General features: G+C 42.9%; 3 non-coding genes across 3 annotated transcripts; all 3 read left to right on the top strand.

The window, feature by feature from the left end:
* The first annotated feature begins 11,529 nt into the window (after positions 1 to 11,529).
* LOC147271643 (U2 spliceosomal RNA) lies at positions 11,530 to 11,720 on the top strand. Its single transcript, XR_015116493.1, has one exon. It is a non-coding gene; the product is annotated as a U2 spliceosomal RNA (small nuclear RNA).
* A 542-nt stretch (positions 11,721 to 12,262) lies between these two features.
* LOC147271642 (U1 spliceosomal RNA) lies at positions 12,263 to 12,426 on the top strand. The gene has a single exon (XR_015117028.1). It is a non-coding gene; the product is annotated as a U1 spliceosomal RNA (small nuclear RNA).
* Positions 12,427 to 25,025: 12,599 nt separating this feature from the next.
* On the top strand, positions 25,026 to 25,098 carry trnar-acg (transfer RNA arginine (anticodon ACG)). Its single transcript has one exon. It is a non-coding gene; the product is annotated as a tRNA-Arg (tRNA).

Here is a 25,098-nt window from a genome sequence, read left to right as displayed (position 1 = left end):
CGATCCCACTGGCTTCTGGTCAAGGGAACCATGGAGATGCTAACTTCCTGTTGGACTATCAGGGTGTCTCATCCCTGACATGCTAACTTCCTGCTGGACTATCAGGGTTTGTCATCCCTGACATGCTAACTTCCTGTTGGACTATCAGGGTGTCTCATCCCTGACATGCTAACTTCCTGTTGGACGATAAGCGTGCCTGATTTATGCTTCCGCGTCGCATAGTATTCATACCTACGCCGTCGACGAAGACCCCTACGCAGACCCTCCGCCGTAACCAGACGCGCACCTCCAAAATATCCCTCCTACGTGTCGCGTCGACGCGGGGTGACGTCAACGTCAAAGACTATGATTGGTTTGCTCAAAACGTCATTTCCGGTTCAGTCGCAGCACAACAACACCGCCATTTTCAAAGTTTCTGTGGTGAAAGCTTCAAGAAAAAATGGACCAAGCCGAAGAAAGAATTATTCGCGGCACTACAAAGACTGACAAATGGCCAACAATTGTTGTCTGTGACCGGAAGAAAACCAAGGAATCCGACAAGAGCCCCGTAAACAACACAAAGACAAAGCCACACCCCCTAGCGGCTTGGCGGTGAATTGCAGAGCAACGCGTTCCCTCGACGCAGAATAAACCAGGCTTTCCAGTCGCACCTGTTTTACGCCCCCGTGCCAGATAAGGACCCCCATCGGGCTGTGCCACTCTGGAGGGAGCGCGTCTCACAGTCAGTCAGCGGAACCATTCGGATCCGGGCCGGAGCTGTGGGAAGGAGCGCCAATTGCATCGGGTTGTTGTTTTCTGGACTGCAGCAGAACAGGAGCAGCCGGGACTGGAATGTAGAAGTAGGTTATCTTGAAGTTGACTCAGTTATGGTGAACGATATTGTGGTTCAACACTTTAATGAGCTTTAAGGCAAACATATTTCATGAGGAAACAACGCCGGAATTGGACGGATTTCAGCGGCACACAACAACGTATCCGATACACCTCATTGGAAACCTGGTGGTCTAAGACTAAGAAACACCAGTCACCATGAAGAAAGGAACTTTTAGCTGAGTACTCTTGTTCTTTTCTGCAGGTTGAATGTCGCATTTGTTGGACAGAAGCGTCTCATCTCAACAAAAGCACCTCTTCAGTGCTGAGGCATGATGGGGCCAGGCATGAGAATGAAGTCCCAGATCCACCAGGATGAACTCAGGTATACAGCCACTCTCCAACTGACTCACAGTTGCTTCATTGATCATTAATTCCTATTCATTTCTTCTCTCCTTCATTTTTAACCATCCAGCTTCCAGGAAGCAGATGCTGGATGAGGCTCTGCTGAATTTGATCCTGAAGGACTGCCAGCCCCTCAGCACTGTTGAGAGGGAACTGGTTCAGGGAACTGGTTCAGGTCCTTGAGCCTCATATGTTTGCCAACCAGAAAGGTTTGTGTGGAAATGATCTAAAGCAGTAGTTGATATCTCCAGTTTATTTCATCTTTAATTTCAATGTATTGATTTACTCTGGGTGTCATTTTCAGACCATCAAACAAACGGTGGCCAAAAAGTACCAGGAGGAACGGGAAGGAGTGATAAAGGAAGTCCAGCTGCCATGTGGACATCTGTGGACATGGAGGCTCCCTTGGCTCTGACCTGTCACTGCATTCGTGAGAATGAATGTGTTGGGAGTGCAAGACTTTCCACAAAGTCACCCTGCTGACAGTTTGGCCCCAGTCCAAAGAGGCATGATGGAGGACTGGGCCATCACCAACAAAGTCAAGTGTCTTGTGAGCGACGCAGCACCAAACATGACAGCATCCACTAGACAGCTCCAAATTCACTACTCAGTCTGCACTGCACATCGTCTGAATCTAGGAGTCAGAAAATCCTGTGATCAGATCCCCACTTCCATCATCAGACACAAAGCCAGGAACACTGTCACATCCTTCAGATCAGCACTACAGCCAAGGAGAAGCTGGCTCAGGTGCAGCAACAGATGGGGGGGCCATGACTGTCAGCATCATTTTTATTTCATGAGCAACTCTCATTACATCACTTTAGCATCATTTTGAGTTCATTAGCAATTCTTCCGATGTCACTTTCGCATTATTTTGAGGTTCGTAGCAAATCTTACTACATGACTGTCAGCATCACTTTGAGGTTGTTCGAAACTCTTACTACATGACTGTCAGCATCACAGAGTTTATAGCGTCCATCACTACATTACTGTTAGCATCATTTTGAGTTCATTAGCAATTCTTACTACATCACTGTCTCATCATTTTGAGATCATTAGCAATTCTTACTACATCACTGTCGCATCATTTTGAGATCATTAGCAATTCTTCCAACATCACTGTAGCATTATTTTGAGGTTCGTAGAAACTCTTCCTACATGACTGTCAGCATCACTTTGAGATTATTCCAAACTTTCACTCCATTACTGTTAGCATCATTTTGAGGTCATTAGCAATTCTTACGACAACACTGTCGCATCATTTTGAGATCATTAGCATTTCTTCCGACATCACTGTCGCAATAATTTGAGGTTCGTAGCAACTCTTACTACATTACTGTTAGCATCATTTTGATTTCATTAGCAATTCTTACTACATTGCTGTCGCATCATTTTGAGATCATTAGCATTTCTTCCGACATCACTGTCGCATCATTTTGAGGTTCGAAGTAACTCTTACGACATTACCGTTGCATTATTTTAAGGTTCGTAGCAACTCTTACTACATGACTGTCAGCATCACTTTGAGGTCAATTCAACTTTCACTTCATTACTTTTGGCATCATTTTGAGTTTATTAGCAATTCTTCCGACATCACTGTTGCATCATTTTGAGATCATTAGCAATTTTTACGACATCATTGTAGCATTATTTTGAGGTTATTAGCAACTCTTACTACATGACTGTCAGCATCACTTTGGGGTACTTCGAAACACTTACTACATTACTGTAAGCATCACTGAGTTTATTAGCAACTATCACTAAATTACTGTTAGCATCATTTTGAGTTTATTAGCAACTGTCACTACATTACTGTTGCATTGTTTTGAGGTTCACAGCAACTCTTACTACATGACTGTCAGCATCACTTTGAGGTTGTTCGAAACACTTACTACATTACTGTAAGGATCACTGAGTTTATTAGCAACTATCACTACATTACTGTTAGCATCATTTTGAGTTCATCAGCAATTCTTACGACATCACTGTCCCATTATTTTGAGGTTCACAGCAACTCTTACTACATGACTGTCAGCATCACTTTGAGTTCATTTCAAATTTCACTTCATTACTGTTAGCATCATTTTGAGTTTATTAGCAATTCTTCCGACATCACTGTAGCATTATTTTGAGATCATTAGCAATTCTTCCGACATCATTGTAGCATTATTTTGAGGTTCACAGCAACTCTTACTACATGACTGTCAGCATCACTTTGAGGTTATTTGAAATTTTCACTACATTACTTTCGCATCATTTTGAGTACATTAGCAATTCTTAATCCATTACTGTCACATCATTTTGAGATCATGAGCAATTCTTCTGACATCACTGTCGCATTATTTTGAGGTTCGTAGCAACTCTTACTTCATCACTTTCAGCATCATTTTGAGGATAGTAGCAACTCTCACGACATCACTGTAGCATCATTTCTTAGGTTAGTAGCAACTCTCATTACATCACTGTAGCATCATTTTGAGGGTCGTAGCAACTCTCACCACATTACTGTCGCATCATTTTGAGGTTCGGAGCAACTCTCACCACATCACTGTAGCATCATTTCTTAAGTAAGTAGCAACTCTCATTACATCACTTTGGCATGATTTTGAAATTACTATCAACTCTCACCACATCACTGTAGCATCATTTTGAGGTTCTTAACAACTCTCACGACATTACTGTCAGCATCATTTTGAGGTTTTAAGCAACTCTTACTGCATCACTGGAGCATCATTTTGAGGTCCGTAGCAACTCTCACTACATCACTGTAGCATCATTTGGAGGATAGAAGCAACTCTCACTATATCACTTTAGCATCATTTTGAGATTTTTAGCAACTCTCACCACATTACTGTCAGCATCATTTTGAGGTCTTTAGCAACTCTTACCACATCACTGTCGCATCATTTTGAGATTTTAAGCAACTCTCACCACATCACTGTAGCATCATTTTGAGATTTGAAGCAACTCTCACTACATCACTTTAGCATCATTTCTTAGATGAGTAGCAACTCTCACTGTATCACTGTAGCATCACTTCTTAGGTTTGTAGCAAGTCTCATTACATCACTTTAGCATCATTTTGAGGATCGTAGCAACTCTCACGACATCACTGTAGCATCATTTTGAGGATAGTCGCAACTCTCACGACATCACTGTAGCATCATTTCTTAGGTAAGTAGCAACTCTCACCACATCACTGTAGCATCATTTCTTAGGTTTGTAGCAACTCTCATTACATCACTCTAGCATCATTTGGACATTTGGAGCAACTCTCATTACATCACTGGAGCATCATTTTGAGATTCGTAGCAACTCTCACTACATTACTGTAGCATCATTTTGAGGATCTTAGCAACTCTCACCACATCACTGTTGCATCATTTCTTAGGTAAGTAGCAACTCTCACTACATCACTGTAGCATCATTTCTTAGGAAAGTAGCAACTCTCATGACATCACTTTAGCGTGATTTTGAAATTACTATCAACTCTCACCACATCACTGTCAGCTTCATTTTGAGATTAGTATCAACTCTCACCACATCACTATCGCATCATTTTGAGGATCGTAGCAACTCTCAATACATCACTGTCGCATCATTTTGAGGATAGTCGCAACTCTCGCGACATTACTGTAGCATCATTTTGAGATTCGTAGCAACTCTTATTACATCACTGTAGCATCATTTTGAGGTTCGTAGCAACTCTCACCACATCACTGTAGCATCATTTCTTAGGTAAGTAGCAAGTCTCATTACATCACTTTAGCGTGATTTTGAAATTACTATCAACTCTCACCACATCACTGTCAGCATCATTTCTTAGGTATGTAGCAACTCTCATTACATCACTTTAGCGTGATTTTGTAATTACTATCAACTCTCACCACATCACTGTAGCATCATTTCTTAGGTATGTAGCAACTCTCATTACATCACTTTAGCGTGATTTTGAAATTACTATCAACTCTCACCACATCACTGTCAGCATCATTTTGAGATTCGTAGCAACTCTCATTACATCACTGTAGCATCATTTTGAGGTTCGTGGCTACTCTCACCACATCACTGTAGCATCATTTCTTAGGTAAGTAGCAACTCTCACCACATCACTGTAGCATCATTTCTTAGGTTAGTAACAATTCTCATTACATCACTCTAGCATCATTTGGACATTTGTTGCAACTCTCACCACATCCCTGTAGCATCATTTCTTAGGTAAATAGCAACCCTCATTACATCACTTTTGCATAATTTTGCGGTTGGTAGCAACTCTCAGTACATCACTGTCACATAATTTTGAGGATAGTCGCAACTCTCGCGACATTACTGTAGCATCATTTTGAGATTCGTAGCAACTCTCATTACATCACTGTAGCATCATTTTGAGATTCGTAGCAACTCTCACCACATCACTGTTGCATCATTTCTTAGGTAAATAGCAAACCTCATTATATCACTGTAGCATCATTTTGCGGTTCGTAGCAACTCTCACTACATCACTGTAGCATTATTTCTTAGGGAAGTAGCAACTCTCATTACACTGCTTTAGCATTATTTTGAAATTACTATCAACTCTCACCACATCACTGTCGCATCTCTTCTTAGGTTTGTAGCAACTCTCATTACATCATTTTAGCATCATTTCTTAGCTTAGTAGCAACTCTCACTACATCACTGTCGTATCATTTTTAGGTTACGAGCAACTCTCACTCCATCACTGTCAGCATCATTTTGAAATGAGTAGCAACTCCCACTACATTAATGTAGCATAATTTCTTAGGTGAGTAGCATCTCTCATTACATGACTTGATTATCATTTCTTATGTGAGAAGAAACTCTTATTACATGACTGTAGCATAATTTTTAGATGAGTAGCAACTCTCACTACATCACTGAAGCTCTATTTTCAGTTAAGCAGAAACTCTTACTTCATCACTGCAGATTCATTTTGAGGTTCGTAGTAACTCTTACTACATCACTGTAGCATCATTTTGAGGTTTTAAGCAAATCTCATTACATCACTGTCGCATCATTTCTTAGGTTAATAGCAACTCTCATTACATCACGTTTGCATCGTTTTGAGGTTCGTAGCAACTCTCACGACATCACTGCAAGCATAATTTTGAGGTTAGTCGCAGTTTCACTACATCACTGTAAGCATCATTTTGAGGTTCGTCGCAACTCTCTTTACAACACTGTGGCATCATTTTGAGATCAGGAGCAACTCTCACTACATTACTTTAGCATCATTTTGAGATTCGTAGCAACTCTCACCACATCACTGCAGCATCATTTCTTAGGTTAGTAGCAACTCTCATTGCATCACTTTTGCAACATTTTGAGATTCGTAGCAAATCTCACTACATCACTGTCACCATCATTTTGACGTTTTTGGCAACTCTCCCCATATCACTGGAGTATTATTTCTTAGGTTTGTAGCAACTCTCATTACATCACTGTCCGCATCATTTTGACATTAGTAGCAATTCTCACTTCAACACTGTAGCATCATTTCTTAGGTTCGTAGCATCTCTCATTACATCACTTGATTATCATTTCTTATGTGAGAAGAAACTCTCACTACATCACTGTAGCTTTATTTTCAGTTAAGAAGAAACTCTCACTACATCACTGTAGCTTTATTTTCAGTTAAGAAGAAACTCTCACTACATTACTGTAGCTTTATTTTCAGTTAAGAAGAAACTCTCACTACATTACTGTAAGCATCAATTTGAGGATAGTGTCAACTCTTACTTCATCACTGCATCATTTTGAGGTTCGTAGCAACTCTCACTCCATGACTTTAGCGTCAATTTTTAGGTTTTAATCAACTCTCACTACATTACTGTCAGCATCAATTTGAGCTTCCTAGTAACTCTCACTACATCACTGTCGCATCATTTCTTAGGTTCGGAGCAACTCTCATTACATCACTTTAGCATCATTTTTAAATTAGTAGCAACTGTCATTACATCACTTGAGCATCATTTTGAGGTTCGTAGAACTCTCACCACATCAGTGTAACATCATTTTGAGGTTAGTAGCAACTCTCACTACATCACTGAAGAATCATTTTGAGAATAGTTGAAACTCTCACTACATCACTGTAGCCTTATTTTGAGTTTAGCAGAAACTCTCACTACATTACTGTCAGCATCATTTTGAGGTTTTTAGCAACTCTCACCACATCACTGTAGCATCATTTCTTAGGGTAGTAGCAACTCTTACTACATCACTGAAGCATCATTTTGAGGATAGTAGTAACTCTGACTACACCACTGTCGAATCATTTAAAGGTTCGTAGCAATTCTCACTACATTACTGTCAGCATCATTTTGAGGTTCGTAGAACTCTCACCACATCACTGTAGCATCCTTTCTTAGGTTAGTAGCAAGTCTCATTACATCACTTCAGCATCATTTTGAGGTTCGTAGCAACTCTCATGACATCACTATCAGCATCATTTTGAGGTTAGTCGCAACTCTCACTACATTATTGTGGCATCATTTTGAGGTTTTTCGCAACTCTCACTACATCACTGTAGCATCATTTGTTTGGTTAGTGGCAATTCTTATTACATCACTGTAGCATCATTTGAGCATCGTAGCAACTCTCACGACATTACTGTTGCATCATCTTGCGGTTTTTAGCAAGTCTCACCACATCACTGCAGCATCATTTCTTAGGTTTTATTAGTTGTGTGTCACGTTTAGTCTGCGTCTCCCTCCTTCGATGTCACGATTTCTGAGCCGGGTCGTGACAGAAGCAACTCTCACCACATCACTGTCGCATTATTTTGAGATTTTAAGCAACTCTCACTACATCACTGTAGCATCATTTGGAGGATAGTAGCAACTCTCACTACATGACTGTCAGCATCATTTTAAGGTTTTAAGCAACTCTCACTACATCACTGGAGCATCATTTTGAGGTTCATCGAAACTCTCACGACATCACTGTAGCATCATTTTGAGGATAGTAGCAACTCTCATGACATCACTTTCGCATCTTTTTGAAATTAGTAGATACTCTCATTACATCACTGTCAGCATCATTTTGAGTTCATTATTATCATTGAGGTTATTCGAATCTTTCACTGCATTACTGTTAGCATTATTTTGATTTCATTAGCAATTCTTACGACATCTCTGTCGCATTATTTTGAGGTTATTAGCAACTCTTCATACATCCCTGTAGCATTGTTTTTGAGGTCGTTAGCAACTCTTCCTACATCACTGTAGCATTTTTTGAGGTTATTAGCAAATCTTACGACATCACTCTCAGCATCATTTTGAGATCATTAGTAACTTTAATTACATCACTGTAGCATCATTTTGAGGTTCGTAGCAAATATTACTACAAGACTGTCAGCATCACTTTGAGGTTATTCGAAACTTTCACTACATTACTGTCAGCATCACTTTGAGTTTGTTAGCAACTATCACTACATTACTGTTAGCATCATTTTGAGTTTATTAGCAATCCTTAGAACATCACGGTAGCATCATTTTGAGTTCATTAGGAATTCTTACGACATTATTGTAATCATCATATTGAGGTTTTTCGCAACTCTCACAACATTACCATCAGCATCATTCTTTAATTCATTAACAATTGTTCCTACATCACTGTAGCATCATTTTGAGTTTATTAGCAATCTTTACGACCTCACTGTAGCATCATTTTGAGGTTCGTAGCAACTATTTCTACAATAATGTCAGTATTATTTTGAGTTTATTAGCAATTCTTACGACATCACTATCGCATTATTTTGAGTTTTTTAGCAACTCTTACTAGATTACCGTCAGCATCATTTTGAGTTCATTTGAAATTCTTAGAACATCACTGTCGCATTATTTTAAGGTTCATAGCAACTCTTCCTACATCACTGTAGCATCATTTTGAGGATAGTAGCAACTCTCACTTCATGACCGTCAGCATCATTTTGAGTTCATTTGCAATTCTTCTGACATCACTGTCGCATCATTTTGAGTTCAATAGCAATTCTTACGACATCACTGTCGCATCATTTTGAGTTCATTAGCAATTCTTACGACATCACTGTCGCATCATTTTGAGGTTATTAGCAACTATTACTACATTACTGTCAGCATCACTGAGTTTATTAGCACCTATCACCACGTGACTGTTAGCATCGTTTTGAGTTCAATAGCAATTCTTTCGACATCACTGTCATCATCATTTTTAGGTTACTCGCAGCTCTAACCACATGACTGTCAGCATCACTTTGAGGTTATTCGAAACTTTCACTACATTACTGTAAGCATCACTGAGTTCATTAGCAATTCTTACGACATCACTGTCGCATCATTTTGAGATCATTATCAATTCTTCCTACATCACTGTAGCATCATTTTGAGGATAGTAGCAACTCTTACTACATGACTGTCAGCATCACTTTGAGGTTGTTAAAAACACTGACTACATTACTTTAAGAACCAGTGAGTTTATTAGCAACTATCACTACATTACTGTTAGCATCATCTTGAGTTCATGAGCAATTCTGACGACATCACTTTCAGCATCATTTTGAGGTTATTACCAATTCTTCTGACATCACTGTCGCATTATTTTGAGGTTGTTAGCAACTCTTACTACATTACTGTTGCATTATTTTAAGCAACTCTTTCTAACTGACTGTCAGCATCACTTTGAGGTTGTTCGAAACTCTTACTACATTACTTTAAGCATCACTTTTAGTTTATAAGCAACTATCACTACATTAATGTGAGCATCATTTTTTATTTCATGAACAATTCTTCCTACATTACTGTCGCATTATTTTGAGGTTATTAGCAGCTCTTACTAAATTACTGTTAGCATTATTTTAAGGTTCGTTTTTAACTCTTACTACATGACTGTCAGAATCACTTTGAGGTTGTTAAAAACACTTACTACATTACTTTAAGCTTCACTGAGTTTATTAACAACTATCAGTACATCACTGTTAGCATCATTTTGAGTTTATTAGCAATTCTTACGACATCACTGTAGCATTATTTTAACGTTATTAGCAGCTCTTACTGCATTACTGTCAGAATCATTTTGAGGTTATTAGCAGCTCTCATTAGATTACTGTCAGCATCATTTTGAGTTCATTAGCAATTCTTACTACATTACTGTTGCATTATTTTGAGGTTAGTAGCAACTCTTACTACATGACTGTCAGCATCACTTTGAGGTTGTTCGAAACACTTACTACATTACTGTAAGCATCACTGAGTTTATTAGCAACTATCACTACATTACTGTTAGCATCATTTTGAGTTTATTAGCAATTCTTACGACATCACTGTATTATCAATTTGAGGTTAGTTTCAACTTTTCCAAAATTACCGTCAGCATCATTTTGAGTTTATTAGCAATTCTTCCGACATCACTGTCGCATTATTTTGAGATTATTAGCAATTCTTCCGACATCATTGTCGCATTATTTTGAAGTTCATAGAAACTCTTACAACATGACTGTCAGCATTACTTTGAGGTTATTCGAAACTTTCACAACATTACTTTTAGCATCATTTTGAGTTCATTAGCAATTCTAATGCGGTTCGAGGCCACGCTGGTTCACAGAGCGAGAAGGTGAGCCTTGAACACCGCATCGGCCGAGCTTCCCGGGCTTTGGATACCCTGGTGAATTCCCCAAATGTGGGAATCTCAACTGCATAATTTCTGACAGTGGGGGACTGCGTCCGCGCTCTCCCCTGTGATCGTGTGAAAAAAGGAAAGAAAGAAAGAAAGGCCGACCACGGCGGCAACAACAACGGTGACCGCCTGTCCCGGCCAGTTGGCGGTCTCCTCGTGTGCTGGCCAGCCTGAGGAGACCGCGGAGGACGTAGCCTCGATGAGCTCCCAGTATCTCTCACACCTTCCAGCCCTAAATGAAGAGGGCAGGGTTTCTGCCACATATAGTTGAGGGTCATGGTATCTGACAAGCCCTGGGCTCAGGACAATACATCCACGGCTCGTCTTCGCAGTAAGTGGAATGATACCAGAGAATTCATGCGTGGGAGGAGATCAACTTGGAAAACCCCGACTCCAGGATGAGTCGCTGGCTTGTGGCTTTGAACACCGCTTTGTTTTACTTTGAGTCGCCCCACTAGCATAGCAGGGTGAAGGCACCGATTGCCTTTGCTTTGGATAGCAGTGGGGACAACCAGTGTGCCAGATGTAGTGTTTATGGCACTGCATTTTGTGTCGCCACCCAAAATGTTGCAGTTCCTGCCCACAGCCGCGGCCGGGATTGGCTGTACCGGGGGTGCTGGCTCTCACGTCGGGTGGCTGACAGGCATCGCTTCTCGGCCTTTTGGCTAAGATCAAGTGTAGTATCTGTTCTTATCAGTTTAATATCTGGCACGATCCCTATCTGGGAACCATATATTAAATTGCTTTTTGGAACAGGGAGATGGAACGGGACCTTGCTTCGTCCTTTCCACGCATCAACCTGGTATTGCAGTGTTTCCAGGAGTGGTGCAATGCCCCGCATTTCTCGTCGGAAATAAAACTAGCCTCCGCCAGGCACTCGCTCACCTGCTCCACCCAAAGCCGGACCAGGGTTCTCCTCCTGCACTGCAGCTTTTCCTCAGCCTGCGGCCGCAATGGCCTTCCAGGAACAGTGCGGGCCCCTCCCCTTTTGTCAGGAGCAAATCCCGTGCTCTTCAGGCCAACTCTCGAGTGCTGCACATGAGGCCGGGGCTGGATTTCCGCCCGCGCTGCCGCTGGGCGTCAAGTTGTGGCTCCGTTTGCACTCCAGATAAAGATGGAGGTCCGCTGACGGCACTGCTCTCGGAGCCTTTCCCAAAAGGCTTTGGAATGCACTCTGAAAGACCTGAACCTTCAATGTGCCTGAGCTTCCCGGGCTTGGGATATCCGACATCCGGCATTGTTGTGAGAAACAAAGGGGGCTGCGCACGCGGCAGATTGGCACAAGGTAGGAAAGATCAGGCGCTGTGTCGGCCTCCCTGCCTGTCAGTCAGAAGGCTGTGTCCCTGAAGCTCATGTCTGTTCCTAAGCTCAGCGAGTCATACTTACCTGGCAGGGGAGATAGCATGATCAGCAAGGTGGCTCTCCCCTGGTGAGGCTCAGCCATTGCACTGGGGCTGTGCTGACCCTGGTGAATTCCCCAAATGTGGGAATCTCAACTGCATAATGTCTGACAGTGGGGGACTGCGTCCGCGCTCTCCCCTGTGATCGTGTGAAAAAAACGAAAGAAAGAAAGAAAGGCCGACCACGGCGGCGGCAACAACAACGGTGACCGCCTGTCCCGGCCAGTTGGCGGTCTCCTCTTGTGCTGGCATGCTTGAGGAGACCGTGGAGGACGTAGCCTCGATGAGCTCCCAGTTTCTCTCACACCTTCCAGCCCTAAATGAAGAGGGCAGGGTTTCTGCCACATTTAGTTGAGGGTCATGGTATCTGACAAGCCCTGGGCTCAGGACAATACATCCACGGCTCGTCTTCGCGGTAAGTGGAATGATACCAGAGAATTCATGCGTGGGAGGAGATCAACTTGGAAAACCCAGACTCTCAATTCTGACGACATCACTGTCGCATCATTTTGAGATCATTAGCAATTCTTCTTACATCACTGTCGCATTATTTTTAGTTTCATAGCAACTCTTACTACATTACTGTGTCATTATTTTAAGGTTTTTAGCAACTCTTCATAAATTACTGTCAGCATCACTTTGAGTTTATTTGCAACTATCACTACATTACTGTCAGCATCCTTCTTGAATTCATTAACAATTCTTCCGGCATCACTGTAGCATCATTTTGAGATCATTAGCAATTCTTACTACATCACTGTCACATCATGTTGATATCATTAGCAATTCTTACGACATCACCGTAGCATTATTTTGAGGTTATTAGCAACTCTTACTACATTACTCTCAGCATCATTTTTAGGTTACTCTCAACTCTAACCAGGTGACTGTCAGCATCACTTTGAGGTTATTCGAAACTTTCACTACATCACTGTCGCATCATTTTGAGATCATTAGCAATTCTTCTGACATCACTGTCGCATTATTTTGAGGTTCGTAGCAACTCTTACTACATGACTGTCAGCATCACTTTGAGGTAGTTCGAAAAACTTACGACAATACTGTAAGCATCACTGAGTTTATTAGCAACTATCGCTACATTACTGTTGGCATTATTTTGAGTTCATTAGCAATTCTTACTACATGACCGTCACATCATTTTGATATCATTAGCAATTCTTACAACATCACTGTAGCATCATTTTGAGATCATGAGCAGCTCTTACTAGATTTCCGTCAGCATCATTTTGAGTTTATTAGCAATTCTTCCGACATCGCTGTCGCATTATTTTGATTTTTGTAGCAACTCTTACTATATGACTGTCAGCATCACTTTGAGGCCATTCAAAACTTTCATTCCATTCCAGTTAGCATCATTTTGAGTTCATTAGCAATTCTTGCTTCATCACTGTCGCATCATTTTGAGACCATTAGCAATTCTTCCAACATCACTGTCACATTATTTTGAGGTTCGTAGCAACTCTTTCTACATGACTGTCAGCATCAATTTGAGGTTATTCGAAACACTAACTACATTACTGTAAGCATCACTGAGTTGATTAGCAAGTATCACTACATTACTGTTAGCATCATTTTGAGTTCATTAGCAATTCTTCCGACATCACTGTCGCACTATGTAGAGGTTCGTAGCAACGTTTACTACATCACTGTCCGCATCATTTTTAGGTTACTCGAAACTGTTACCACATGACTGTCAGCATCACTTTGAGTTTATTCGAAACTTTCACTCCACTACTGTTAGCATCATTTTGAATTTATTAGCAGCTCTTACTAGATTACCGTCGCATCATTTTGAGATCATGAGGAATTCTTCCGACATCACAGTCGCATTATTTTGTGGTTTTTAGCAACTCTTACTACATGACTGTAAGCATCACTGAGTTTATTAGCAACTATCACTACATCACTGTTTGCTTCGTTTTGAGTTTATTAGCAATTCTTACTAAATCACTGTCGCATCATTTTGAGATCATTAGCAATTCTTCTGAAATCACTGTCGCATTACTTTGAGGTTCGAAGCAACTCTTACCACATGACTGTCAGCATCACTTAGTTTATTAGCAACTATCACTACATTACTGTTAGCATCATTTTGAGTTCATTAGCAATGTGGGGCTTTGATTGGGAATTGTAAGAAAAATCACTGAATGAACAACACAAACACAGACTGTGTCTGAAATTCCACACCTGCACCCGACTCAGAATGAAAAACCAGTGTGGAATCAATTGTATCCACTGTCAATCCTGATTCTGGAGAAATTTCTTTGTGTGTTTTGATGGACGCGAGCCAAGCAGAAATTTCCCACAATGCAATAGGGCGGCGTTTGGTCAGTGTTTAGCAGGCGTCAGTCTGACAATGATGTCATATTATTGTGTCATCACCTGACCAGACCCAATAGTAGGCTCAGGTATCAGTTTCTTCTCAATGCTAATGTCTGCTAGCTTAGTCTGCTACTTTGATGGCTCTGCCTGCTCAAAGGTCCAGACCCAAAAGTAGGCTCAGGTATCAGTTTCTTCTCAATGCTAATGTCTGCTAGCTTAGTCTGCTACTTTGATGGCTCTGCCTGCTCAAAGGTCCAGACCCCTGGATGTGGTGGCTCCTACCTGAACGTAGATTCTGTCAGCTCATGTTGTTAAATCAACTCACCAGGAACACCAGTAGATTTCAATGGACTGACAATGAGTCTCATTGAATGGGTGTCTCGTCCAATGAGAAACACTCAGTCTCAGGTTGAAGCTCATCAATGAGGTCTTGTGGATCAGTGGCTTGCATGAATGAATGAGTTGGAAGACTTCTTGGAAATTAAAGAGGATTTAATACAATTAAGAAAACCCTTAAGACAGAGTGATAATTCCAGCAGAGCAATTAAGGCCCATATTGAGTAGCAGGTATAAATTAGCCTGGATTTATCTGAGCTTCAAGTAGACGGCTAAGAGGCAGGTGGAAAGGTGTGTAGGATGAACGATGGTGACCTCCAACCAAATGAAGAGGACTGAGTGGAGGCTGACCAGCTCTACGGAGTCAGGTGGAGTTTGGCAGCGAGACAGGAGTCCAGGCCTGATTCGGTGAAAACCAACGTAACCGGCTCACGTTCTCAGCTGGATTCTCCCATCGATGTACGACGCCTCTCCAACGAACTGGTGGGAGGACGGCCTCCAAAGCCTCCACCTCGTCGACCGTGGCTCCCGCTGAGATTTGCTCGATGAAGAAGGGAAGCGCGTTGATGGGCTACCCTCTGGTCTCAGGCTGCTGGCTGCCTGGACTAAGCTGCTCTTCTCCGACACAAAGGTGGCTTCTCTCTCTTCAAGGCTCACAGGAGGTCAAGAGTGTAGCGACCGTGAGCCGAGATCGATGATGAATTACAAAAATAGAAAATCAAAAAATAAATTAGAGGAATAGAAAAGAAAAGGGGAGAGCCGGACCAGCTGCTCTAGGAGCTCACACACAAAGGGCAGAAACAAGAAGCACTGAAGAGAGCGCCAGCAGTGGATGGTGCCACCACTGTTACAGTAAACTGGTCCGCCTCAGAGCAGTGACCTTTGACCTGTGAGGGGTTGTTGGCCAATCAGGACACTTTGCTGTCTTCAGTCCTTCTCAGATATCAACAAATGAAGCTGGTTGAACAGACAGCAATCATCATCACTCAGAGACATCACCTAGAGAGGAAGACTGCTCCGAGTTCTGACAATGACAGTGAAGAGGCAAGGAGAGCTGGACAACCACAGACAGTGAAACATTCGGAACATCATGTTGATACACGTGTGTGTGAGTGTGTGTGTGTGTGTCAGAATCGGAATCAGAATCTTTTATTTTCGTTGTAAGGGGGGGGGGGTACAGTGACAATAGTTAGAGCGCTCTTCCAGAGCCACCGTGCACCACAGAATGCAGATACAAAGAAAAGATAGAAAAGATAAAAGCAAGATAAAAGACACTGTTAGAACAGAAAGATCCATCAACCCACCAACCAGAGGTGTGTCTGGTACAGATGTGGAATTATTGGCTCACACAATGTTGAGGACACTGGAAGAAGACAAACAAAAAAGGCTGGTGTGATCCAGACCTTCATCAAAAATGGTCCTGGAGAACTGTTCAATGTGTCAGGACTTCAGAAGCTCCAATCCTCTCTAAGGTCCAGTGAGAGTGGAAGAGATTATAAATGAGAGAAGCAGGGCCCTCCCTCAGAACTGAACCAGCTCAGTTGGGAGAGCGTTAGACTGAAGATCTAAAGGTCCCTGGTCTGATCCCAGGTTTCAGCAGAGGAGCAGCAATGACTTTACTTTCCAGTGGAGGAACTGCAGACATGAAGGAAACTAACATCTTGTCCTGTGCATTCTTGTGACATTCAAGACATTTTTGGAGCCTCTTGTTGGATTTTGCCACAGAGAATCAGAGCCAATCAAAAGCCTGGTGGACTTTAACATGGAGGACTGAACAAGTCAAGAAAGCATCAGTTTGACCTTCACAGGTGTTTCTGTTCCTGTCTCAATGCTGTAGAAAGAGCCTGAGGAGCTCAGACGGTAGAGCATCAGACTTTTAATGTGAGGGTCCAGGGTTCAAGTCCCTGTTCAGGTGCTGTGGAGGTTCCAGTGTTTGACAACATGGTACTGGATGAAGTTCAGTGTTGAACAAACTGTCAACATCAAAAGTAGAAGTGTTCTTGTCTTGCCACTGTGAGACTGTCGCTAGAAAAGTGACCAATAATAATTTCATGTGGCATGCAATTAACAAAAGACCTACATTGATGGTCGAGGGGGCTGGAGCCTATCCCAGCATCTACAGGCCAGAGGCGGGGTTCACCCTGGACAGGTCACCAGTCCATCACAGGGTCAGCACACAGAGACGAACAACCATTCATACCTACGGTCAATTTAGAGTGTCCAATCAGCCTCGTCCCCAATTACATGTCTTTGGACAGTGGGAAGGAGCCGGAGTACCAGAGAGAACCCACGCATTCATGGGGAGAACATGCAGGCTCTACAAAGAAAGATTCCCCACCCGAGCCTGGACTCAAACCCAGAACCTTCTTGCTGTGAGGCCACAGTGCTCACCACTGCACCATCATGCTGCCAAGCTCTCTTCTACTTTCCTCAATTGTGTTTCTTTCATGTCCTCCTGAGATCAAAGACAGAATTCTAGCTACTGTCAAAGCCCTGATGACATCATCAGGAATTCTGACTTTGATCTGGAGACTCTTGCTTTAATCTGAATTTGATCTGACTAATGTTTTAGTTTAGGTTGCATGACACCGACCACCTCATTTCTCCTGATGGACTGGTGACCTGCCCAGGGTGAACCCTGCCTCTTGAACAATGTCACCTGGGATCGCCCCCCCCCCCCCCCATGACCCCATACCCCCTTCCCTCATGTGACTCTTTCATGCGGGCCTCTCAAAACAAAAACATGGCCGCCGCTCCTTTCATTTTCGGAGGAAAGTGCCTTCTTCCAAGATAGTTTTGATTTAATAAAGCATTCTGATGACATTTCTAGAGAGAAATATGCATTTTGTTTTCATAATCTTTGCTCAGTTCTTGTGTTTAATCTTTGGTTTGTTCGTTATTACGATGAATCTTTCACCTCTCGGAAGAGAGTCGTGACAGTGTCACGTTTCTACTGTTGCTATGGTGGTTGCTAAGGACGCCATTACGGACAAGTGTCATTTCAAGATAGGTTTGATTTTTAAAAAGCATTTTAAGGACATTTCTGGCGAGAAATATACATTTTATTTCCATAATATTCGCTGTTCAATAAAGAATAATATGAAATGGATTTTAGTGTCCCAGGAATTACAAACATCCGCTTCTGGGGAAGTCGGCCCCGTTCTTCTGTGAGAAAATCCGGTAGTTGTTGCTCACTCCGAGGAAAAAAAACAAATATTTTTAATACTTCATCTTTTGATTAATAAGACAATCTACAAATTCATTTAATTTCTGGATGTTTATTCTACCTACGAAGTCCATTTGTCACCATTATAGATCGACCAATCAGCATTAAGAATATAAACAATGACTCAAACTAATGGCGGTCTGCTGACGTCACATCCGTCACAGAGGCTAACTCCTGCACTCAGAGGTGGCCTTTTAGTTCCATCACTTCACGCTGTATTTACAGATTTATGATTGAGGGGAACAAACCACTCTGATGTCTGGGTTCATCAAGGATATCATTAAAGAAATCCTAACTATCTGACCAGTTAAATTGATCCTAACTGTTCTTCAGATGTTGTGCTGGTAATGTCATGTAGTTTCTTTTCCAATGTAACTTTGTCGTTCTGATGTGTGTATTTTTACTGCTCCAACAAAGCTGTTCCTCTTCTGGGGAAATCAATCATTCAGGCAATCAATAACTGAGTGTCTCTGATGCTGTACTGTAGTATTGCAGTACAACAACACTCTGATCCTTCCTTTTCAAATGTTTTTATTGTGTTTCTCTCATCAGGTGTTCAAAATGATGACAATAAAAATCAATAATTGATATTCAGCTTTGTTTCAACAATAATAATTGATCAGAAATGAGGCCTGATGGCTGCAATAGCAGCTTTGTGCTGTTCAGTGACTCCTGCTATAAAAAGGAGTCAAGGCGGTCTTAAAGATGTGAAAATGTTCCAAAGATCCTTCTTCATGTTGGTCCTGAACAAGATTGGTGTCAGGCCTTTTTTCAAAGGAGCTCCAAAAGGCTCACTTAACCCTTTGAGGCCTGGCTGAGACACGAGGCCTGTTGACCTTTGACCCTGTTGCTCTTTTGCTCTCATTGGCCTCTCCAGTGGATACAGACCTGAAACTTTATGAAATCCTAATCTGGTGGAATAATTCTAGAACCCCCTCCCAAACAGGAAGTAGCTTCAGGAAGGAGGTGGGGCTTCAAAGTTTTAAATATTGGTTTCTGGCAGAGGTGTGAGCTCCTCCCAGAAAGCTCATCTCATTTGGAGCAACTTTGACCAGTTATGATGCTTAAGTTAAAGACTTTACTGGACTTTGCCACGCCCTTTATGGACAGCAGAAAGGACTTAGGGGGGTCAAACCAGCACAGATGCGATCCTTCGAGAACAGAACAACACACTCAAATTTCAACTTCCTCGGTTCAAAGAGAAAAAACTATCCCCTTGTGAAACTGGGCAAAATCAGGGTCTGGGACTTCTGCACTCCGAGAGCCTTTTGGAGCAGAATTGAGGATCAAATCTGGGTTCTGGTGTTTCTACTTGGGCTACATCCACCAAACTTTACACACATAGTGTGATGCCCCAGAGTAGCATGTGCTGGGAATTTCAGCCATCTAGGTGCTAAGGGGCCCAAGCACGGTCCCGGGGCATCCACTAACCCTAAGGGGCTCCTCAAAGTCTGGCCCCTCTTCCCTGGTTTCATTTGAGCTGAAGCCACCAAAAGTCACACCAATGGTTGATGTCAGTGAGAGGACTGATTCTGACATTTTCAGCCATCCAGAAGTTACAGAGCTGAAACACAAGACCCCAAAGCCCCTTCCATGTTTGTTGCCAGAGATATCGTAGTCATGACAGTGCACCTCCTTTATGAAGAAAAACAAAACAACTACTGCTTTGGGGCTTGTGTTTAGGGTTATTATATTATATTATTATATTATATTATGTGTGTAAAGTTTGGTGGATGTAGCCGGATGGGCCGGTGTGAGCAGGCATTTCAAAATATATATTTCTGGTAAAAACGCAGAAACAGCGGTTAGTTTGTTTTTGTGTTAAAATGAGAAACAGACCCATCCAGTTGTAGTGCCACCACTCAGCGGCCGCCTTGCAGTCAGAAGCCATGAAGAATGTTGCCCAGTAAGAGGAAGGAGAAAGGAGGAGCCAAAAAAGAGAGACACCGGAGAAGAAAAGCAGCCGAATTTCCAAAACTCGACGCGTTCTTTCCAGGGCTGGACTGGGAAGAAGAGACGTCAGGTGTTGGAACGTGTAGTGGAAGAAGAAGGTCTCTGAGTAGTGAAAGAGTATCACTCTTTTAACATGGTTACTGTCTTCCATGTAGAATACTGCACTTTATTTTAATTTTTGAAACTTCAAAATGTGCGCATACATCCTCTGGTATGGCGTGTGCTTACACATATCGTGTAAATAACCATGGAGGGCTGCCAGGGATGAAAAATGCCAGGGCCATTTTTTGGTCCCAGTCCAGCCCTGCTTCTTAACCTGCTCACGGTGTCCTGTCAGCTGTCTTCCCTCAAGGAGGTGGCCAGTCTTGCTCTGGAGCAGTTTCAAAAATAGGCCTCAGCACACTGCCTCTGTGCCATGCCTCTCTCATGCTCCTCTACTCTTTGGTGCACATGCCTCCAGTCTGTCAGGCCTCTAATGAAGACACTTGGATCACTGGGCTTGCTAAAAGCAGGGCAAACAAAACAAAACAAAGCATGACGTTGACCACAATAAGTCAGCCATTTCCACGTCGTGCCGTCCGTTCTAACGAAGAGCCTCTGGACGACAGGGTTTATGGAATCTTGTTGAGGATGGAACTTTAAAAAATCAGTCCTCTGTGTGGAAGAAGGGCGACTAAAATAGTCTCCAACTGTCTGATCTGACTCCTCCACTTCCATTGCAACAGCATGGCTTGACTAAGAGAAAGAGAGAGAGCTGAGAGATTTCATTGGACGAGCCCAATGTCCTTCAAGAAAATCAACCAATGGGCCGCGTTTCGCGTCTCCGATACCGTTACGGTCGATTAAAATCTATACACTTTTGAAAAAAAAATTATGACAGTTATGGGCCGGCCCAAAGATGTGCATCGGCCAGGTGGCCAGTCCAGCCCTGGGTTCACCCTTGATGGGTCACCAGTCCATCCCAGGACCAACACACACACACAGACAGACAACCATTCACACTCACAGTCATTTAGAGTGTCCAGGTAACCACTACCCTCTTGATGTCTGGACCGTGGGAGGAAGCTGGAGTACCAGAGAGAACCAACACAGAGACAGGGAGAACCTGCAGGAGGGGTGGAGATCGATGAGTCCTGGAGACGTTCAATAATGTCCACAACTTTGGCACCAGGAAGACAGCAGGTGATGGCACCTGGGAGTTCAACAGACCTGATGATTGAACCACCAATCACAAGGATTTCAGCCTCCATTGTAAACAGAGAGTTTAGATGAGAGAGAACCTGCTGTCAGCCTCACCAGTCAGGGCAGTGGCAGAGGCAGCAGAGTCGAATGAAGCAGGATCACCTGGCAGGTCTCAGCTGGAGGTGATGACATCACTGGCCTCAGTCCTCACCAGTGCTCTGCCTAGCAACAGGGACGATGGAGAGAAACCAGTAGAAGCGCTCTGAGAGTTGGAGACAGCAGGAGAGAGACCATGACAGAGTCACCCATGGGAAACTGTTGGATCCACTCAGGACAAACTGGACAGACACAGATCAAAGTCAGAATTGATGATGATGTCATCAGGAGGCTTTGATAGTGTTTTTATTTGTACCTAGAATTCTGTCTTTGATCTCAGGAGGACATGAAAGAAACCCAATTGAGGAAAGTAGAGGCGAACATTCAGCTTCATTAGAAACACTTGAACTGTTGAACAGTAGAATTTGTTTGAAACAGTTTACAACACTGAGTGACAGGATTGAAGAGGGAAGATTTTTGTATTTTCAGTTTAATTCTAACTTAAAACTGGGCATGAACATTTTTAGTCGTTCATATTCTAACATACAGAGGAAGTCATGGCATTCCCTTTTTTTTAACCTGTCCTGTTCAGGAAATGGAAATGGAAATTTAGCTGCTATGTTGAATCAGAAAAACCTTTTGAAGTCTACTTTTGCTTCAGTCAGAAAGTGGACTGTTGTTAACTCTCACAATGGTTGGTGATTGTGGAGGAAGACAAAATCCTTACGAACCTCTTTTTAACAGACACACATTTCTAAAGACACTGGTTCATTTTATTTTGTTCTTTTAGCAGAGGATGGTTTCGATCCATCGACCTCTGGGTTCTGGGCCCAGCACGCTTCCTCTGCACCACTCTGCTCTACCACTGATGGTGCCAGGAGGCCTAAAAACACAAAACACCAATTCAATCCAGGACCTTGGAGCCTGAACTGAAACTCCATCACCCGGTGGCTCTGCTGGGGCTCCCACAGGTGAGTGAGGCTGAGCTCCAGTCTGCTCTGAGGAGGCAGCAGACATCTGCACCACTCAGAGGTTTGGTTGGTGGCTTTGACAAAATCCCAACAAACTAAAATCCTGTTGAATCAGGAAGTTCTAGTTGAACTCTCATCCACGTCACATGACCAAGAAAACCTCCTCTTTCATTCAGACCAGAACAGACAAACATAGAAACATTGTTTCAGCTTCTGATCAAACAATAACAAGTTCTTGATTGTTTGTCATGTTCTATTAATCAGACTGATGATCTCTGGATGTTCTAGGAGGGGGGTCTGTTTCTGATGAAGCCTGTTTGGTCTGGGGGGGTTAAGATGGTGGGGCTGTTTCAGTTCTAGTGCTGAAGGCTTTCATTATGACAGTCAGACTCTCCTCTGTCCTTCATGGTCCCTCAAATGTGCAGTGTGGACCTCACAAACTGAATTTAGCCTGAAAACTCTTCATGAAAAGCAGTGACTCAGAGTCTCTGTGGCGCAATCGGTCAGCGCGCTCGGCTGTTAATCGAGAGGCTGGTGGTGCGAGCCCACCCAGGGACGATGAACAGGCTCTACTGGTGCTTAGGAGTCGCTGCATTAATGATCTGAATGTGGACAGACAGACTGACCCTCCACAGCAGACTCATGTGACAGATCTCTTGATGAGACGCTTCAGTCTTCAATTTAGTCATCGTGTGTCATGCAGTGTTGAGGAGGCCTGCTGGCTGTGGGTAAAGTGGGGGCTCAGAGTTTGTGGAGTCGGCTCTGGAGTGAAGGGGGTCACTGTTTGGTTCTCAGATGCTCCAGCTCAGGTTAGCGAGGTGGTGGAGAAACCAGTGAGAGCTCTGCCAGCTGGAGCCTCTTGGGTCCCGGGAGGCTTCACTCCTGGAGGTGGAAATGTTGAGGAGTTTTAAAATCTGCTCCTCTTTCACGCTGACTTGTTTTCTAGGGTTCCCTCTTTTATTCTCCTGGAGATCAAGAGGATCCTGCCATGTTTGTCCAGGAGACCCACAGTACAACAGTCAGTGAATGGGGATGCAGGCAGACTTTTAATGGGGGTCATTTGAAGTCCCAAGTCCAGTTGGAGCAGAGGGTGGAGTTTGATTCTCCAGGAGGTTTTTGTTGTTGTTTTTTCACCAGTTTCTTTTGATTTGGAGGAAATCATTCCAGGTGTTTGAAAGAAGGTGAGAGCAACTTTGGAAAATGTTCAACTGGTGTTTTTAAATGTCTTTGCACCAACAAATGGTGGACAGGACAGCTTTTGAGACATTTTAATGCCACCGTTCAACAGTGAATGTGCTGGTTTCCTGTTTTTAGGAGCTGATGGGAGCTGCACAGAGAAGCTCTTTGAGACAGGAACCATTCAGAGCTCCACCCTGCTTCTTCCAGCAGGATCCACAGATCCACCAACACACCAGCTGTTTGATGAGTGGAGGCTTTTGACCAGGATTCCTAGACAGCACAGCTGGACTCACTCAACAGCTAACTTGTTAGCACCGACTAGACAGGAGCGCTTCTATGGTTTTACTCAGTGGTTCAATGTTTTTAAGAGATGTCCCATTCAGCCTGTGGGTTTGAGTGATCACTCTTCAGTCTCCTGTTCTGTTTTATTAAAATATTAATTTAAAAGCTCCTGAGAGAGAGAGAGAGAGGGGGGGGGAGACAGAGAGAGAGAGGGAGAGGGGGGTAGACAGAGAGAGGGGGAGAGAGGGGGGAGACAGAGGGAGAGAGAGGGGGAGAGAGGGGGGAGACAGAGGGAGAGAGGGGGGGAGACAGAGGGAGAGAGGGGGGAGGGAGAGAGAGGATCAAACTGATCTCAAACTTGACTTCAAAATTCTCAGATTATAATCATTTGTACTCCTTGATAGATTCATCACTGCAGTGTCATAGAGGGTCCATTACTATTGCAGTATATTAAAGAATATAAGAACGAGGTTACCATTCATGTAAATATAATATTTCATGTATTGCAGTATATTTTCAAAGATATAACACTTTAATTTTTTTAATCAGAGACTTTAATGTGAGACTTTAATGTCTGTCTTTGATCTCTAACTCTGACTCTGATGTCATTGGTGGTGACTGAACTCTACCCCCTGACAGACTGGGAAGGCTCCTATTGGTGATGTCATCATAAATACATGAAGGTCTTTTTTCAATGGTATAACATTAAAGCTCATCTTAGTAAAACAATCAAGTTACTAAATTCTTGAAAAAATGACTGTCACTGACTTAAATAAATCAAATCTACTTCAAAGTTCCTTCTGTTGTCATAAGTCAGCCATTTTAAGTGTACTTGTAGTTCCAGAACATTCCAAGAGGAGATGATATGAATCATTTTGTTAGATGAACTCAGTTCCTCTGCTTTGATGTTGGTGGACCGAGGGGAGTTTGCCTGAACCTGCTTGGACCTGCTGGCTCCTGCTCAGTCCCTCACTCAGCCTCACTCAGCCTCAGCAGCACCGCTCCACTGAGGCCTGATTCAGGTTCCTAGCAACCAAATAGGAGGAGAGCTGAACCTTCTTGCTGTGAGGCCACAGTGCTGACCACTGCACCATTGTGTCCCCTGAAAATGCCACCACCTTGTTGGGATTTTCTGTAACAGCAAGCACACATGAACACAGCAGCTTCTTCACAGGGCTGGTGGCGCAATGGACAACGCGTCTGACTACGGATCAGAAGATTCTAGGTTCAACTCCTGGCCAGCTCG

Source organism: Aulostomus chinensis, chromosome 1 (assembly GCF_037954235.1).
Source record: "Aulostomus chinensis isolate RoL2024-O1b breed Wild chromosome 1, RoL_Achi_v1.0, whole genome shotgun sequence".
Taxonomy (NCBI): Eukaryota; Metazoa; Chordata; class Actinopteri; order Syngnathiformes; family Aulostomidae; genus Aulostomus; species Aulostomus chinensis.
Note: the sequence above shows the minus strand (reverse complement) of the source record. Positions and strands in the feature narration are given on the sequence as shown.